Raw genomic sequence first — 20,611 nt, forward strand, 5'->3', positions numbered from 1 at the left:
AATGAACAGATTAAAGTTACTTCTAAATACTAGGATATGTATTTATATAAATACAAGATGCTTGATTCTCTGGTTGTGTTAGTGGATTACCACTCATTCTATTAGCATGGTTATGTGCCAATAATATATTCATGAAAATAAATGGTTTATAGTTCAATCCTAGTCTCATTCTAAAGGATTTGACCAGTGAAGTTTTCAGAAAATACAGTGCCTTTTTCAAAGTGGGGAAATTAGACCTTGAACGTATCAGCGGTCAACTAAAGAGGCTTCTATATACTATTTCAAAAAGGGTATTTGCTTTTTTTTCCTTTCTTTCTTTCTTTTTAAAGAATCCATTAATTAAACTTCACAGGATGATGTGCGTTCATCTGAGAATTTATTTTGGGAACTGAGAAATGCATTTCCATATTTAAAGTGAGCATTTAACTGTGATTTTACTAAGCTTCTTAATTTGCTCTTGCCTACTTTGGTAGCACCTATCAGAATCGAACAAAAAGAACCATGTGAGCTTTCTGGCATTCAGTACTGTCTCACACTGTAAAAGTTTTTCCTATATATTCTGAGAAGGGTGATAACAGAATTTTGGAAACCCCTTCTCAGCATACGGTGTAGAATATAGCTAAGCCTATACACATACTTCTTAGTTCATTGGCATATTAATTTGAATTTTTTCTGATTCATCTTCAGAGTATGAATGTATGAACTGAAGTTGTATGAACTCTCCAACTCCTAAGTTCAGGTATTCTTTGCTCTTCTCTTCTTCTCTCCTGGGTTTCTGCGAGACTATTTTCCTGAAATTCCATGTTCTGCTTTCAGGTAGATGCGTTATTTCTTTTGCATTGATCTTCAGAAATGAACATTCTATTTCATCTTTTCACTCACCAGTAGGTCTTTCTAGCTCCTCTTTAAAACTTAGCAAATTGACATAAATAATCCAGGTATCTGAATCACTTTCACTGAGGGATTCATCTCACGAAAGTGTTATTAATTTAAATCAGACACATTTTCAATACTCTATGTTTGTATTCTAAAAGCCACTGAAGTACAGCAATGGTGACAAATATTTTGAGTGTATGAATCCATGATACTTTCGTTGACAGATTTCATTTTGAAAGAGAAAAGAAAAGCTGAAAATTCAGGAAACTGAAATTCTTTTATCATTGCTGGTGGGGGATGGTGGGGGGTGCTGTTTGGTTCAAGCAGATTTTAGTTCAAGCTCAGATTTTGATAGCATCAGACAGCATTGCTGATTTCAGGAGAGCACTTGGTTCTGGTGGGAAAATGTCCTAAATGACATAGCCTATGTAGGCTGTTGGCTTTTCTCAGGTTCATCTCAGACACAAACTGTTTCCTTTAAAATCCCATGCAACATTTTTGTGAATTCTTCATCTAATATAGTATAAAATGAAAAGTTTCTAAATATTTCTGTTGGAAGGTTAATAAAAATCCTAGCAGAATTTGCTATAACAAAGAAAATTTGTGATTCTGAAGTTCTTGAAAGGTGAATCAAGTTTTCCCATTTGTATTGACCAGCTATGCTTACTCAAAGAGCTACCCTGAATTCCTTTCCCTTCAGTGTTTCAGGAAGCATTTGTTCATTTTGGGTCAAGAGGTGGTCATGTTTCTCAGATTATATTTAAGCAATGCTGAAACATACTAGAAGGATGCGCAGTGAAATTCTCTAAAACTGATGTATTTTATGTGATAAAACCATTTCAGTTGGAAGAATTCCTTTGGTATCTTCAACATTGAATCAAGGTGTCATCTGCCTTTTCTTGGTCAATATTGTTTATTTTCATCTTGCCTAATTTTTTATTTTATTTATTTATTTTGTAGAATGCTAGCTGTAGGAAAGTATTCTTTTTCTAAATAGTTAATAAATGATTTTATTAGCTGTATTCTACAATTACTGTTTTTTTTTTTTCTGGAAAACATACCTTGCTGCATTAAAGGAGTTCTTATTGGATTTCACAAAAACGAAACGTACTTAAGAAGGATGATTTTTGATTTGGCAATTGTATTTCATTGTGTGTTGTTTTACTTGAGGTATTTTAATAGGTAGCCTGTAAATGTATCATACTTAATTTATTAAGATAATTTTAGAGTAATACATGTGAATTAAATTTTCTGTATTATACACAGACACAGGAAGTAGCAGTTTTCCCTTGTGTGATGCTGTTGAAGTCATTGGAGTTATAGCAGTGTGAAACTGACGTTTTTAACTCAATGAACAAATGAAGATATGAATTAGAACAGCCAGTAGATGTCAGTAAACACAAATCTGAATGAGAGAGGTCTGAAAGTATTCATCCTTCCGGGGAGGGTTGTACATTTAGTATTGAAGTGTGATCACATGGGAGGTAAAAGACAATTAAGTGTCTTCCAAAGGAATTGAGTATTGCATTTTTTTAAGTGTTTGAAGTATATGCAATAAGCCTTTTTTTTTTTTTTTTTTTTTTTTTTCCCCCCAAAGCATCTTTCCATGGGAAAAACAAAGAATTTTCAGTCTATGCCTACAAATTCAGTTTTTAAGCTGGGTGAGATTACTTGATTCCAGAGCTTGACTTTAGTGGCAACCCATAGAGATAGTGGCTTGGAACAGGGAAGAGGAATTGCAGCAGCAGTTCCCAGCAGCTTACCCCTGTCCAAGTCAATACTGATTTGCTCAGATATTGCCTTTCCTCAACAGGCAAAATACAACTGAGGGAACGATTATAGCCTACCTCAGGAGATCACTTGGAGGGACTGATGGAAGGACCAGCAACATTGGCTCTGAAACTATTTCTTTTCACATTGAGCACTGACAAAGTTTAAGATCAATTTTAACACTGGAACCATTCAGAATGATTATATTCAGAGAGTCCAACCTTAAATGCTCTCCTAGTTGCAGAGAATGAATATCAGAAGCAGGTCATCTTAATGAAGAAGCAGAACATTTTAATGACTCCTGTTACGTGAAAAGTACTTTTCAGAAGGTTCTAAGGAATAGTCAACAGTTGCAAGGTGGTAATGTATCTGGAGTACTTTTACCACATACTATTAGTACACTAGGATACATACTGAATTAATAATGGATTCATTCCCTTCACAGGAGACAGGATAGGCACTCTTTTAAATGGATCCATCAGAGAAAGTAATAGCATACCTGCCTTTTCTGTAACATCCAAGTGCTTTAAGCAGAAACCACGCTGAGATGAGGGAGTGCTAGGGTCTTTACCTTTATTCCTGTGAAATCCCTGTGGATTCATTGCAGTTCAGTAGTCTCAGCTTCAGTAAGAAGAGGTTGATTTTGAAGCCCTTTTAAATGGGTGGTTGCAGCATACTCTTGGTTCTGAAATGCCTCATGCTGGAAGAAAAAAAATCTGCTGTCTCCCATGTCCTGTGTTATTCTATTCATAAGGATTTTATCTTACAGATTGGCCTCAGCAGAGAATGAAACACAGCTGTGTTTAAAGTCAAACCATAAATCTTACTCTTTTATTTGAAAAAGAATCTTTTGGAGGGGAGGGAGGGATGATTTTGAAACAGTTTTTCTCAGTCAAAGAATGAATCTCTCCATCCTCAGTGGCCTGAGATGTTTGTCTGCAGCACTGAGTCAGCTGCTTTCAATTGGAAGAGAAATGGGATGTCAGATCCACCTCTGAGCTAAGCGTTTTTGGTGAGCAAGCTCCAGGTACTTCACTGTTTAATGGTGCTGGGATTTTTAACCATTGCGTTGAGAAGTTTTGCCTTGTAATATGTGCTGCATGTGAGACGTGGATCCTTAATGCTGGCTTCTGAATACTGCATTTTTATATTGGCTATTGAGTGGAGAGGCTGCAGAACAGTGATGTGAGATTGAGGCCTTTGCACAGTGCACTGGGTAGTATCAAACATAGATGGATTGCTCCTGTGATGCTAATAGAAGCTATCCATTCATGTGTGTGTGCTAAATGGCAATGGTAAATGCAGGCAGAGAGCCATTTTTTTATTATTACTGTTGCCACTTGCAGGCTTTAAGAAGGCTCTTTTAACTACAGTTTAGACGTGCTTCAGTCAGTTTGGACAGTGACTAAAATAAGAGTGAAATCTTTTTTCCATGTGACTTTTGAAGGACTTAACCTCAGATATATGCATATATCACCTCAGTGCTCCACCTCAGATGTCTTGGTCTTGTTTTTCAGACCTGCAAGTAAATTAAAGCAATTCAGAAGTAATTTATCCAAAACAGGTTATTTAGTTGCTTGCTTAAGGGTCAGAAAAGTGAATGGTAAAAAGCAATAAAGCTTCCAAGCCCATCTTTTCTCTTTCGTAAATCTTAATCTTTTCTTCCAACCTTTGGGAAATGCTGTTCAGCTTAGTTACTTTCATGAACAACCCACAAACCACAGATGTTTTGATTTTTCCTTTCATAACTCTCTCTCAGGCTTCTGATGATAGTCCCATTCATCTTCATCTCCAGCCTTTCATATTTCACTTCCTGTTTTCAAAGCAGAGGCCTGGAAATAAGGTACTTGCAAGAACAGATATAGTCAAGTAGCAATATTCTCCAATTAATAGCTCCAGGTGTTCTCAGTGAAAAGACTGTTTTTGTTCAGTTACCTGATACCTTAATCCATGTCAGCCTTGGGTACTTTAAAACTATACGACCACATAAATTGAGTTGTACATGATATAATTTTCACATATGATGTAAATATTGAAGTGACACAAGTTTTTTTTTTTTTTTTTTTCCCTCCTCCACAGTGCATTTGGTGAGTTGTTAGGATTTGTTTGCTGATTTGCTGATAGAATTCAAGTGCACTCTACGCATATTTGAATGTATATATGATTCCAAAGATTTAAGTTATGTAGTTACAAGTTTTGTTTTGGTTTATCAAGATTTTCCATGAGAGAACATCCTGGCTTTGTTATTTTTTTTAATAAATCTCTATTGTTGTACTAGAATTGAAGCATGTGAGTGTTGGCTTACTGTTATGTGAATATGAAGACATTTCTTTTTCTCTTTGCTTCATCTTAAAAGGAAACAAAACCTGTGAAAAAACCTGTTATCCTTATGTACACATATATGGATTTTCTTTTTACATTTTTTTATTTTACCTGTGATTTTCCAACAATCTGGTAAAAAAAAACAGTGCAAACACATTTCACAACAAATTCTGTAAGCAGAAATCGACCACAGACTGCAAACTGAAAGCACGTAAATGCACGTCAGGTAGAATTGTATCAGATCAACTGCACTGCTGTGGGTGAGCTGAGTATACTACAAATATCTGTATTGCTTCTCTGCTGCTGAGTGTTAGTCAGATGGAAACACATATTATTGGGTGCAATATGTTGTGAAGTTGGAATGAATGAACTTAGGACAAGGGTCTTCCATTAGAGTTATTGAACAGATTGAGAAGTAGATAGCAGTCTAAAAAGATTGAATGGTGTGTGATTACACGGCAGTGAAGAAGAGTCCAAGAAGATTGTGTTTCAGTCCAGGGAGGTGTGAAGTAATGTTTCAGCATGAAAACCAACTCTGTACTAAACACAGTGCACATAATGGAGACTAAGTTCACAATAGTGTTTTATAATTATACATATAATTAAGGCAACAAATAGCTAGTTATTTTTGAAAAATATGTTGCTGTAGATTTGAAAGAGGGAAGTTAAAAGTACACCTATCGATTTCTTAGTTTCTCTCTAAATTGCAGGCTTTTTATTTCTATTCTCTTTTTTATTTTTTTTTCCCAAAATTGTTATTCTAATGACAGCATTGCAAGTGAAAAAGAAAAAAATCTCTGCCTTTTGTCAGGCATGAGGAAGCTGCAATCACTTCAGGATTTCAGCACAATACAGCCTTTCTTCAAACATATGAACATACTGTAAACATTTTGCAACCATTCCAAACAAATTATATTATATAATATTATATATTGGCATATATTTCTCACAAATCAATTTTTTAAACCATTTTTCAGTACAGAGATATACTTTCTCTTGGATTTAAGCTGCTTGCATTTTTAGCGCTTGCTCCTCAAGCTGTTTTCCCATTGAAACAAGGTCCAAAAAAAAACAAAAAACCAATACATCTTTTGTGGTAACAGAGTCACAGTGACAATGAATTTTGTTCTCATTCCGTATTTGTCCCTAGGGAGCCAGGACCACACTCCAGAAGTAATCAGGATATTTTAATGAAGCAAGTTAAAATGTGAATAAAAGCTCCAGCCTCTTATTCAGACACAGGAGATCCTATTATCCTTTTATTCTCTGTAGGGTGCATCATTTATGTGATGGAGTCCTTATTACCAGAAGTCAGTCGTAGGATGTGACACAGCTGATCTCCCTCTTGAGAGGGATTGCAGTCACAGTTTGTTCTCTGCAAAATCCCAGTGGAGGATGTACCTCAGGTCTTCACCAGAAACTGAAACATGATCTTCCTGCCTTCAGAGGTTACCTCAAACAGTATAGTATACATGATGGAAGCCTGTGCCAGCTTGAATAGAAAGGTTACAGAAATATTCTTAAGATAATTTTCCCTGAATTGTGCCACATTGGCTGCAGGGTTTCAGTTGTGCAACTGGTGGGAGTGTATATAAGGATGTGATGGATACCTGCTCCAGAAGCAGGGCTCTTCTTGACAGAGGAACTGATGCTCCACTACATGCTGAATTCTTGATATGAGACATCAGCAGAAATACGGTTTTCTCCTTCAACAGCCCAAGCTGTGACTAAATACAGTATGCATTCATGGGCCTCAACTCACTCAGCACCTATGTCTTTCAGGCATGCACATCTTCTTCCTGCAAACACCGAGCGTTGCTCTTAACCTCAGAAAACTTTCTTAGGGCTGTTTATATAATTTGTGTTCCTATCCATGTGGCGAATAAGTTATTTCAGAGTCCCAAATTTTTGTGGTTGGGCCTTTAACCAGTGTATGGAAAAAAACAATTTGCTGGAAGTCCTATCTACTATACTGGTGAGTACCTGCAATCCAACTATTACTTGTATGTTTAATATGTTGACAATGAAGTAGACTTTGACAATGTCATAGTGGTTAAACAGTACAAAAGTTCAGTCATGAGGAGGGGACTGTTGTTAAAAAAAAAAAATCATATTGATGAAACTACATTCTAATAGTGGCTGTGTTGAAATAGTTTTTCTTCCCCATTCTTAAAATGATCTCCCTGTCTTCTTTGTAACATCTATCTTTATATGTGCTTTTCTATGTACATATCCCTTCTGCCCATAGTCCATGTTGAACCAATACAAGTCTTGCTCTTCTTCCTCATCATTCTGTGTGTCCAAACACCTACTTCAGCCACTTCTGGTGCTGTCTTCTGGACACTCCCTAATGTGCTTGCCATTGTATTGCCATCACTTGGACAACAGCAGACAAGATATTCCATCTGTGTCAGCACTAAGATCATCAGAAGAAGGTTTGCTTCTGAATGCATATACTGCTGGTTCCTGTTCAGTGATATTCTGCTGTTGTTCCTAGTTTTATTCCTTTTATTACTCATATATCAGTGTACTTACTATATGTATATACATATACATATATTTAAATCCAAACATGCTTATACATATTGAATTTCATGGCATTGAATTTGGGCTTGAAATTATCAGTGTCAGTGTGCTTTGTTCCTTCTTCTGGAGCACCTTCAGTTCTTTCTGTTCCATTATCCCTTGAAAGAAACTGAGATGGGACTCAGGTAAACCACACAAAGCTATTCTTAAAGGACAATTTTGATTGAACAACATTTTTTAGAAGTCTTTGAGGGACTTTATTTCAAGCAGAAAGGTGCTCTTTGATGGAGATTTCATATGGACCATGTTTTGTAAGGCTGTGGGGATATCATTTAGCCTTCTTTACCTTACTGGTTCCTTTACAAAAAGCTAACCTTAATGACCTACTTAAGAGTGGAATTTATGCTAAGGAGATGGAAAATTCAGTTGTGTTTTGGGGAGTTACAAAAAGATGCCCAAAGTGCTGCAGTACTCAGCCACAAATTGAGTGTTCTATTTAAATCTTGCTGCAACCAATCTCCTGTAACCCAGACCCACGTCATTCATATTCTAAACCTTGTCAAAGTCTGATTCACTCAGAAATTTAAAAACATTTTTTATTGTTTTGGAAGTGCAGAGAAGTTTGAGTCACTTAAAATTTATTTTCTTCTGTAAGTATTTTAGGCAGGCAGTGAAGCAAGCACCAGGTTATTATTGTGGTACAGGCTATACTAAAATAGAAAAAGCACCGAATGCCAAAATTTCCACACATCTACTTTCTTAAGCATGTAGAAAACAATGGAACTTGTAGAAAGCCAATGTTTCATATAAAAAATGAGCAGAAAATAAAATTGAAGTTTGTATAAAAACATATGCAGATTTTACTGTTTTGTTTTATATTTTACAAGGTGAGTTTCATTGATTGCAGCACAACATTGTTCAGTAAATCCTTCTGTCAGTGATGTCTGTGCAGTGTAACTGAACAATTTAGATGTAATTTATAAATAAATCCAGCATTCAGCTGACAAAATCACCAGGTAGACTAGCAAATTGGCTGGAATTCCTGGATTCAGATCACCCGATGAGGTAATGCTTTATCCTCTCACAATGTCTACTGCAGAAATTACATTTATGCTTTCAGTCTATGCAGAGCTTTATCTTCGCCTGCAGAGCGAATGCTTGCAGAATATTTGTACTCTTGTTTTGTTAAATTGTGTTTAATTATTTTTTTGTGGTGGGGGAAGGGTCAGGTCCTTCCTCAGCTTCTTTTACTGGGACTTGAAACTCAAATGTTTTCAGTCTTTTGAGAAATATTTTCTATCAAAGGGCACAATGATATGCTCAGAAAGTTCATTCATGATTACACGCATCATTCATGGTTTTTATTCACATATAATCTCCTATTTGTTTTGAAAGCTTGCTCCCAAAATATTCCATTGTGCTGGAAATTCCCCAGAGCATATTCCTTTTACAAATAATCCAGTCTTTTATAGGTTGCTTCTAATTTGGACACTTCACTGAACACAGCTGCCACAATTAGAGTCAAATTTGTGATTTTCTCCATTGTATGGTACCAGTGTGAGTGATACATAAACACAGCTGGCCTGAATGCAGATTTCTTCACATGATGATGCCTATCAGCAGCAGCAGTTCTCTGAGGCACTGACCCACGGAGGCCAAATTAAAAATCAAATTAAGCATCATAAATGCAACTTCATTGCTGTTCACACTTTGAAAATCACTAACAGATATGATTAATGTAAGAAAATTGAACGGATGTCCCAGACTGTAGAAGTGCGTAGACCAGTATATTGTTTCATCGTACCCCAAGACATATTGACATCAGATTGTTCCCAGATAGAAGTGTTATTCAAAGGATCTTTGGACCGAAAAGGATGATGCTTCTTCCTCATTTGTGTGTCATTAAGTAAAAAGATTGATTTACGCTAAAATGATGTAATTTCTGTTAAAATTGTGTTCTTTATCTGTGCAGATACAAAACTCTATAGTTATCAGCAGGAATTCAATATTCTTGGGAATCAGTGTGAATAGATATCACATCTTTCTGAAATTTTAATAGGCTTTTGAGCACATTTGGTATAAAATTATCAAAAGTGGTGGTAGTGGAAGAGATTAAAGTTGAAAAGGATTTGTGAATAGGCTGACTGTGAAAAACAAATTCAGGCTGAGATGGATTTGGCAAACAAAGAAAAAGAACAAGTGGACAGATGATGAACAGCAATTCAGGGAGTCTGGTGGAAAAAGAAATGACAGGATCCAAAAAGGAGGGAACGTATGGGAGCAGGTTACACAGAGAGGATGAATCCAGGATAAGTTGTTTGTGGAGTGACTGGGAAAGCTTGAAGCCCTGGTCTGTGATGTGGACCCAGGGATAGGGAAGAAACAAGAGTAAGAATGAAAGAAAATGATCAAAAGCAGTGATGTTGGAGGAGCAAATTACCAATACAATTGGAACTTCTGACAGTGAGTGAAGGAAAGGGAATGAAGGTGGACTATGCCGGAATGGAGCTCATTTTTCTCCAAAATGCCTTTCAGACTTCTGAGAAAGTCAGAAATTTCTGAATGGCTTGAGGGAGATCAGACAGAGGGCTTCAGGTTCAAGGCAGTTAAATTTGCCTTCATGAATATATGTTTTGTACCTGCCATGTATTCTAAAAGATAAATATGGATTACAGATAAACATACAGATAAACATAGATAAATATTATTTTGTGATTCTGTAAATCTTTTAACAAAGACCTTTGCAAATGGTCACTGATTATATGTGCTTTTCTGAGTGCTCAGCTGACTTCTTTAGCTTTTGGGTTGTGCTCTCTCAAAATGAGTGGAAATTTCTCATGTGCCAATCAAAAACAGCTGCAGTACTGTCTCAGTCAGAGGAGAGTTCTGAAAATAAATCTTTTCATATTTGGACCACTGATGTATGATGGTGACAAGCACTGCTGCAAGGCCCAGGAGGCAGCTAATTCTGTTTTGGGGCAAGGTTGGATAGGAGGCAAGGTTGGATAGGAGGCACAGGTTGGGGCCACATCCCAACAATTGAAGGGGAAACAAAAGAGAAGCAGAAGCTTGACCAGCTGATTTTTTTGCAGAGCTGTTCCTACTGGTGAGCTGAATGCAACAGTGGTCCTGAGGGGAAAAACATTGTGTGAACGTGTAATTACAAGATTGTATCATAATGTTTATACCCAAAGGGCTGGGTTAATTTTGCACAGGCATCCTTATGCCTGACATTGCCCAACTCTGAAATGCATGATTATTGACTGTAAGCAGGAGCACAGGGACTGCTCTTTTGGTAGTTCTCCCTTGTTATTTAAAAAACACAAAGGCAGAGCTCTGCATTTAAAGTAAAATTGCTTCAAGTAAAAATGAAGTAAAAATGCTGCAGTAGCATCCCTGATCGTTTTCAGTCTTGGAGTTGTAGGTAAGTTTGTTTGTTTTACTAAGACTGTAATTTTTGTATTAAAGATAGGCTTGTATTAATTATTTCAGTAACCTGAACTTCAGGTTAAATTTAGCATGTGAGAAGTAATGTATGTAGGACAACTCTGAGTAATACAACAATTTTCTTGATAGTCTGCAGGGAATAGCAGAATAAAATTGCTTGTTTAATATTCAAATCTGCTGAGAGATGTTCCTTGCAGTCCTTCCTCAAATGGCTCCTTGAGCTTCCCCAGAGAGTTGGCTGCTGGAGGTGGAAGGAGGGGTTATATTTCTCTTTGTTTGGAGGCTGCCATGCTCTGTAAGTGACTGTTTCAAGTGATGGGTTCACTCCCTAGAGGAGACTGTGTGAGGCTCCCACAGTGGTGCCTATTTCTCTTCTGGCCCTTTTGTTTCCACGGCTCTCTGCACTGAGATGCTCCACAGCTTTCCCAGTCCTATTCCCAGTATTGTTCCAGGAAGACCTGCAAGACAGGCATCTGAAGTCTGCGATCATTCAGGGGACTACAGCTGGGCTTTACTTTATATGTCTATCCTAGCATGCTCACACATGCTTCAAAGTCCTGCTGATCCACCACCAGGATTGGTGTGGGAAGTTGATTTTCTTCTTATTTTTTTCCTATACCTATCTTATAGAAGCAGTGTTAACCTTACCTGATATTCTCACCTCATCATACCTCACAGATCCACTCTTCCGAGTGAAATAAAATATGGGATTCTTTTCCAGTTACACTTGATTTAGGGGCCAAGCATTATGCAAGGAAATGCAGATTCAGCAGCACCAGGCCATTTCATGAACATACCTTGTTTTTACATGTTGGTCTCTCTGATGCAGGAAGTTTTTTTGGCTTTTTTTTTTCCCCTTTCAATGCCAAAGTTATTGTAGGGTTGTTTTTTCCTTCAGTTTTTATCAATCCGTTGTTTGTTCATTATTATTATTATTATTATTTTGGAGAAATCTCTCTCTAAATAGTTATTTTGTTTTAAAATCAAAGTCATGATTAAATGTGGGTGGTTGCTTTTTTTTTGAGGTTTCCCATTTTAGTCATTGTGAAGTTATTCTTTTTTGGGACATGCACTGAACACCTCCAGCAAGCAGTTATCGAGTAACTATATAGCAACTGTAGAACAAAGCACTATTTGCTTTTACTCACCAGAATAAAATGTTCTGTGCTAGAGTATCTTCCAGTTTTCTACTCTGAATAGCTTAGATTTCTCCATTAGGAGAAAAATTTGCCTCTGATTACTGGAATGTCAGACTGCTTTGTAGCCCTCTAATGTCCCTTGATTTGGTCTAGCCAGTTAAAGGTCATGTTTCTTAACTTTTCACACTTGAAGAGCAGATTCAGTCAGACAGGAAGAGTGTCTATGGGGAGCCGTGACAGATACACATAAACATTAGGGCTACTACAGGTCCATACAATCTTTTTCCATTCAGAGGGCTATAAGATCATGAGCTACAGTGTGTGTCTACCTTTGAAGTACCTTATGGAGAAGATGCTAAAGTTTATGAAATTTCCAGTTACCAGTGTACAGTAGTTGTGTATAATCAAGCTTTTTTCAGTGTTTTTCATTGTATCCAGCCTCTGCCTATCTTGCCACAATCTGTATTCCCATGCATCTAATTATGTTTGGTTCAGTAGATTTTCATAGAATGAAAATTCATTCTGTTTAAAAAATAATGCTGTCCAAATCTCTTGTTTTAGAAAAATATTTTGCTTCCTTACGATTGGTGGCATTTTGGGATTTAAATGCATTGATGCTAACTCTTGGAACGTATTTGTAAGGTAGGAAAGCATTACTGTCTCCTCTTAGGGACAGCAGTAAAAAGCAAAACAACATGATGGCAGTCAAGCTTGAAAACAGAAGCAGAATAGGCTATTTGATATATGTAGCAAGCCGAAGTTGTGACTGAAACCTGAATTCACTTTAGTGGAATAACAAGTGCTAAACAAGATCATATACTTACATGATAAAAGCAAATTTGACTACAGTCCTAAGTGTTTTGTGATGTGCTGACTACAAATCTATTTCAGGTTTTCAGTGGCTGGAATAAAGAGAAGGACTTTTCTATCATGAATAAATGTTTCAGTCTTTCCAGGATAATCTTTCCAGTGTGCTTCTGAAAAACCACTTTCCCATGAGATTCTCCTGAAAGCTATTCACTCTTCCTAATGGTCATACCTTTTACTTTCTTTCTTTTTTCTTTCTTTTTAACTAATGGTCACGAAAGAGGGAACTTGGCTCCAAACTAAAACAGAGCTGTGATTGTAGTTCGGCTGCTTGTATAAAAGAAGCCATTAACAGAACATTTAGACTCGAAAGAATTTTGCTTTTAATATGGGCTACACGTTGTGCTTATGGTATCTTCTTTGACAAAATTTTTAAGAGAACATAGAAATCATTATTTTACTTCACAGCTCATGTTAAGATAGCATAATTATTCTAAGATTCTATCTAGGACAAACTTTTTCAGAAAAAAAAGAGAACAGCATCTACTGTAGACCAAGGTGAGGACTATTTCTGATTACTGGAAGTCATACTTAAACCTGTGAATCTGAGAATCAGTGTAGCTACCAAAACTTACCCTGTAGTAGTTCAGATTCTGTTATCTATATAAATGTTTTTCCTTGACTTATATTCCTGACCCTAGGAATTCACAATTGAAATGAATTCCATAGTTTCACTGCACAACATGCCAAAAATGCATTTTCATAAAACTTTTCAGCATTGAGTAATATTATTCTTTCTGTTTCACTGGGTACCTTTTGACATCATCAGTATGAATTGAAATGAACTGAAAAAATGGGCCATTGCAAAACTATTTTCCTTAATTCACCAATATTTTGCAAAACAGTGGGACCACATTGTGCAGTAAATGAGAATTGTACAGTTATCAGACTTGAAGGCCTGGAGTCAAACTTCAATACTTGTGTAAGGATTTGAACCCATTCCTCCTACCTTTGGATAAGAACGCCTTACTGACCATGACATGCTGGAAAGCTTCTCTCTCCCTCTCTTCTTGGAAATTCTTACAATTTCCTATAAAACTCAGCTTGACATGTACTGAGAAGGAAAGGAACAGTGTAGGAATTGAATTCTGCTTTTTGTATAAATAGCAGAAATTGAAGAGTGAACTGAAATTATATGTTCTCGCTTGTTTCTCAAGCCTCGTGTACATAGCCCTTTGTTCGGAAAGCTAAACAAATCATCAGTTGCCTACATATTCTGTATTACTATCATTCCCATTACTTATACTGAGCTGACAACACCAGCATTTTCCAATTAAATTCGTGGACATAAGGCTTTTTTTTTCTCTTCTGAAAAGCATTCTCATTACTTTTCCTTGGTCATCTCCATTAGTTTAGCAATATCCTCTTTGAAAGGAGTAACAAGCTCTGCTTACAATACTGCAGGTGAGACTGACACAGTTATAGGTCAAGCTGCATTTCTGATCTCTTAAAAGCGCACACCGCTTAGATATGAAGCTTGTTGTCTTCATTTCCTTGGGGTGAGCTCATAGACTGAAAGAAATTCAAGATCAGATCTTCAGTGCCTTGTATAGCAAAGACATTTACATCAGCAGCTTTTGTTCTGGGAGGATGGGATCAACAGTAAATGCAGTATGCCTTTGTAAATATAATTTGTTTTTACGAGTGTGAGCAAGGCATAATATCACAGATTTTTGCTAGAATGATAGACCTTCGTGTATAGATCTGTTACATTCTTTTATCCTTCCATGCTATAAAAGCCTAACTGCTCAAGCTCTGTGTCTCAGGCAAATGGATAACCACTATCTTGCCTTTATAGGGTGAATTTTTCATTTGTTTTTATCCTTTTGATATACAAGTTTCTAAGCACGGCAAACAAGCTCTGCAGCATAACTAGAGGTTTGGGAGCAAGTTACTCATGTTTGATAGCTCTGGAGCCTCTTAACCCTTACAAACTTGCCAGGTTATTTTATGTGGGTTTCACATCAGATTTCTACTGACTACTGTTAATTTGAGCAAATATATATGCATGAGGAGTCAGAAACTTGGCTTCTGATGAAGCTTGTAGCTTTGAAATGTTACAATACCTTTGTGAACTGCAATTTGTAGCATTTCTTGCTCCTCCTTGTTTTAAAGATGTTAAGAAGTGAGGTTATGAGCCAGACTGCCTAAATCCTGCCTACAATGGAATTAGAAGGCTTTAAACCCTGCTGAGTCCTGGACACTGATCCTGTCTTCTTACATACTAAGACTTTTAAATCCACAAGGCACTGAAATTCATTAGCTTCCCACCCCTCCTCCCCTTCCCCCTCCTCCCCGTGCCTAGTGTAATCTGAATGTTCTGTAGATTCTAACATTTTGCCCATCTGTATGTACAGAGGAACATTTCCTTCTGGAGAATGGTGCCCCAAGAGATATATTGCAATCTAAGTTTACGCAGAATGGTACCTGAGCCCTTGGAGAAGCCCCAGTTGTTATAATGTGCAGTCTGTGTCTGGGTTGACCTTATATGAAAATGGCGCAAGGGAGATGGGGATGGGACCTAAGTTTCTGTCCCAGATGACAAGCAGTTTCACAAGGAAATGGTTTAATGTCAAATGAGTCATAAGAGGTAATGGCCTTGTTGTTGTGCCAGTGGAGGTTCAAATTGGATATTAGGAAAAAGTTCTCAGAAAGGGTGGTGAGGCATTGGAACAGACTGCTCAGGGAGGTGGTGGTCACTGCATCTAGAAGTGATCAAGGGACCTGTAGATGTGTCACTGAGGGACATGGTTAGTGGGCATCGTGCCAGTGGGCTGCCTGCTAACTAGATGGTCTTAGAGGTCTTTTCCCAACCTTAGTGATTCTATGACTCTATGGGTAAATAAGTAAGTCCTCTCATGATTGAATGTTTTAACTAATAAACTGAACTTGAATTCTTTCAGTAATTCTTTCCATTCTTATGTGATAGACACTGTGACCTTGTGTCTAGAGATCCCTTGGGTAGAATATTCACTGGGGCACCCTGCTCAGCATGGCCTCAGCACGGATCAGATTGAAAACAGCCTGGCATTCACTTCTTTCACACATTTTTAATACCGTGGCATTTTGATCTAGCGCCAGCATTCTGTGGCTTTATTGGGCACCTGTCGTCAAAATGAAGTGGAACTATCCAAAATTTTCTTGTTTCATGTGTTCTCTATGAATAAGATGAACTCCTTACTTAAACAGATTGGGTTGACGTCATCTGGAAATGTCTGTAGACCACATGTAGGCAGGATAGAGGATGAAATACGTAAGCAAGTAAGAATGGGCATAGCTTTGTAAATCTTCAAAGGCACCTGACTCTCCATTGATTTGAAGAGAAACTGGGCAAACTAAACTACCTTCTCTCGCCAAACACATACAACCAGGTGATGCAATATCTAAATCGAGCAGACTGGATAATACCTTGAAAAACAGTGTTCGGTGGCCAGATGGTTGAATGAAAATGGCATGAGTCTCCCGCGGTATGAATACTGCAAATGGCAAAATTTCATGTTGCCCTTGCCAAGCAGAGATTTTGTGTAATGAACTTTATTGCTGGAGGGAGGAGTCACGTGTAACCTTTTCCCTGACACTCCATGAACTCCTTCATCCAGAAGGTGCAGCAGCATACTTATTCTTTTTGCCCTATTCTTATTGTATTGTTCTGTCTCAGCTGTGCAGCTTGAGAGGAGATTATCTTGATGGACTCATATCAATTTCTGTATTTCTCTGTCACTGATTTATCATGGCATTTAGGGACAAACAGCAAAAGACCTGTATCTGCCACATTTTGAGATATCATACCACTTCCACAGGGCAGTGGTTTTGTTTTGATTATTGCTAAATGACTGATAAAACATTATATATATATATATGCATATATATATAAAGTAAATACTCACCTGAGATAGAGAGAAGTACTTCCTTGAAAACATGAACTTCTCACACACAGGAGTGCTCTGAATATTTAAGAGATGTTTAGAAAAAAAGGAGAAGGGAGTAGTTGTTTGTGTTTGGGAGGTGGGGGAATGTTTTGTTTTTCCCCAGTGAGCATCAAACTTGTTGTTTCCATTTTAATGAACAGAGCAAGTCAATGAGATTGAGTTGTATAAATCTTATTCCATTTGACCTATTTGAAAAATTCCACGTGGACTTTACAAAATGCTTTTTCACAGAGGAGTGTTTGCTGAAAGCATATCATGACCTACTGAACGAAGCCTGTTTAGATTCCTTTGGAGTCCTTCAATATTTTCCAGGGTCAACAAATGTACTGCCTTGGGTTCAGCTTGCAAATACTGCTTTACTTTTGTTCAAATCACACTTAAATTATTAAATATGATGACCTTCCTTAGGCCAAGGAGAAGCTTGGTCCCTTGGAGATGAATGATAGGCATTCATTTTATCTGCATATTGCTCAGTGCTGTTAAAAATATTCATCTTTTTTGTCCTCATTTATCTGAATAGTAACTGCCCTCTTGTATACACCCATGTATATTCTGACTTTATCCTGTTTCTGTGAACAATGATATTGCAATCCATGTGAGCACATTTATGTAATCCTTTTACCCTAACTCCATACTGCAATATTTTTTTATTCCTTAGAAGTGATACGCAAATTAATTATACTTTACAACATATAATAAACACTAGCACTTAAAAAGCCATCATAGTGAGGATATTTTCCAGTCAGAATAAATGACAGAACAACTGGTAATCTGTCCATACCTTTTATTTTGGAGGATAATTGCTTTAACCTTAAACAAGGAGTTCCAGTATCTTCTTTGAGATTTAGCCTTGATATGACATTGTGAAGAATCTGTACAGAAACTTCAACTTTTATAACACATCACTCTTATATTCACTTTTTTTTTTTTCAGTAGATATTAACTTAAAGGTTCTGACACAGTGTTTTCAAAGCACTTTTCTATCATAAAATGTTTGACATTCCTGTTTGCTCCTGATCATTTGTTAACATTAGATTGAGCAGATTATATAGCCCAAGACTGAACTTTATGCGCCTTGAAGAATTTAACATCTACTTATGGTGGTGGAATTAACTTCTGATTACTGGTTAAAATAATCATTTTTCTAGATACTTAAAATAATATTTTGCTGCTTTTTGATTTTTTTCTTTTTCATAAGGAACTGATGATGTTGCTAAAAGCCCTGAAATAATTGTCTTCATGATTTCACTTGATCCTTAACCTTTTAATTTATTCTATATAAGAAATTGACAGACAGAGAGGGATCATGTTAAAAGTTTGTAGAAAAGCCAAGTCAACTCCTCTTTGCAGACGTCTCAGATGTGGTTGAGAGATTTTCCGATAACATGCTGCTTGCTATTGTAGATGAGGCATAGCAGAAAGGGAAAATGGCTTCCTGAAGCCTAGTGTTTTCAAGAGATATGTCGGTTGCTTTTGAAGATCATCCATCCCCACCAACTGCAAACAAGCTTTCACCGCAGCTGGGCCTAGTTCCTTCCTCTTGATTTATTTGGCTGAAACCCTTCCCATCGCTTCTCAGGTCTTCTGCTCAGAGATGGTCTGGGCACGAGGACTTAGAGCCACTCAGGGGAGCAGGGTTTTGCCGAACCCTTGAGGTATCTGGGAATTAGGGCTGCACTGAAGCCCTTTCAGTCTGGGTTCTGGGCGCCTGGGTTGTGCAGTGCTGGGTCAGGAGGCAGCACAAATAAGGCAGAACTACATGATATGCAATTGGGGCCAGCCTCATAGCCTTAAGTCAGTTTCATGCTGGCTGCAGAAGGACAAGCGATGTTAGCCTGGTACAGGCTTGATTTCTAGCACTTTTTTTTTTTTTTTTTTTTACAAGGATAAGTGCTTCATTAAAATAACAAGTCTGGTATAAGGAGCTATAATGACAAATTTGCAGGATTTGTTAATTGTTTACAGCACTTCATAACCGGGGTCTCTTTTTTATCATCATCTGGAGAAATATGACTAACGTATCATTCTTTCTCCCTCCCCTAATATGCATTCTGGGAAAACATCCCTACCCTGAAACATCTGTCTTTCATTTAAAGTGAAACTTCTTTTTAAGTATTGACTTTACAAACAATATGGGAATTGTAAGTTCTGAACGTCTCCACTGATAGTCTTGATCAACTTAATTTATTTGCCCTGTCACTGGCTTTAAATTACTAAGTGCCTTCTTGGACGAAGGAGCATTTGCTATTCTGTGATAGTCTGAGAAAATCAGGGCATTTTTTTTTTTCTCTTTAATGTAGTGTAGCCATCCTGTGGAAGAATTGCAGAGACATGGCTCCAGCTGTGCTTCTTAGCTTCTGTAAGCAGAATCAAAATTGCATATAAATGGTTTAATTGCCCTTCAGTTTGGAATACTGCAAACTCAAGCTGTGACTAAATTTCTCTTCTGTATCTCTAAATATAGAGGGAATATTTTTTAATGTTTTATATATGACTATTCTTATTTATTTTGCAGTTTGTGGGCAGTAAGATAAGGTGCGTACCTCAAAAGACCTAGTCTTTGTACATGTAGCTCTACAAAACTGCTACTTGACATTATTTTCCTCCCTGGGGTGACTCACCAGATTCTGATTAATGTTTTAAAAGAAGCCAACACTCATTAAATACAGAGTAGCTGTTATCAACAGCTACTACAAATGACCCCTAATGGGGTTACTGAATTTCATTTTACATATCAGGAACAGCTGGTCTGTTCAGAGTTCCCATTCAGCTTCTTACAGTCCTATATACTTGAGAATTTTTTTGTACTACTGAGGGGACCAGTCTCAAAATGTTGATGACAGTAGACACCTCCTGGTGCCACTGTGGAAACTGTTAGAGGAGTGTAAAATCAGGGATAACGAAATATGACAACATCTCTACCATATCATTGAATTGACAGGTTTAATATTGTATTCACAAAAGCTTCTTCAGCTAGATGAAGAATTGCAATCAAGCTTGTCCCTGATAGAAGGGGGAATTTGGCCCTTCTGTGAGGAAACACACTAGATCACATTGATAATATTTTCCTAGTCTTAGATAGAAGATATTTTACTTACTGTTTCAAATAAACAGTGTGTGCATGGCTGTACTATCATTTTTATTTTGGCAGGAAATTATTTTGACTGCTGTTTTAATTCCATTTTGTCCTGAAGGGAAAGAAGGAGGAGGTGAACATTTACATTTTCTGTTTTAGTGTTCACTTAGAGATTAATGGATTAATGTCCATTCAACCATGGAACTTCATATTGCTGTATCAGCAAAAACCTGTCCAAAGTCTATGAAACTATGAATTTCTGTCACTTCGTATCCCAGAAGATATCATTATTCATTTAGCATAATGGATAGATTGTGATTGCTTATGCTAAATAACCTAGGCATCAGCTAGCTACTATTACAGAGTTAACAAAATGATGTGGTGAGCATAATGTATTGCTTTTATAATAGAAAAGTGTATGTTTTTCAGTTTTTATAGTTAGATGAGAAACGTATATTTACTTCATCCAGTCCTGTATAGGAGCTGAGATAAGAGCATATGCGTTTTTCATGAGTAGAGTCAAATATCTGAGCAAATTATAAAAATGAAGCAATTTAAGTTTTCTTTCTGTAGTCCCAACAGTGACCCCACGGACTCAATAGTCTTCACAAGGAATCATACACTTGTATTTTTCACCTTCACATGTGCACTAACATACA

At 37.1% G+C, this 20,611-nt stretch overlaps 1 protein-coding gene across 10 annotated transcripts in view; it reads left to right on the top strand.

Moving 5' to 3' along the window:
- XKR4 (XK related 4) overlaps positions 1-20,611 on the top strand; it is a 236,470-nt gene that overhangs the window by 73,487 nt on the left and 142,372 nt on the right. The gene's annotated exons all lie outside the window — the stretch shown is intronic.

Source organism: Gallus gallus, chromosome 2 (assembly GCF_016699485.2).
Source record: "Gallus gallus isolate bGalGal1 chromosome 2, bGalGal1.mat.broiler.GRCg7b, whole genome shotgun sequence".
Taxonomy (NCBI): Eukaryota; Metazoa; Chordata; class Aves; order Galliformes; family Phasianidae; genus Gallus; species Gallus gallus.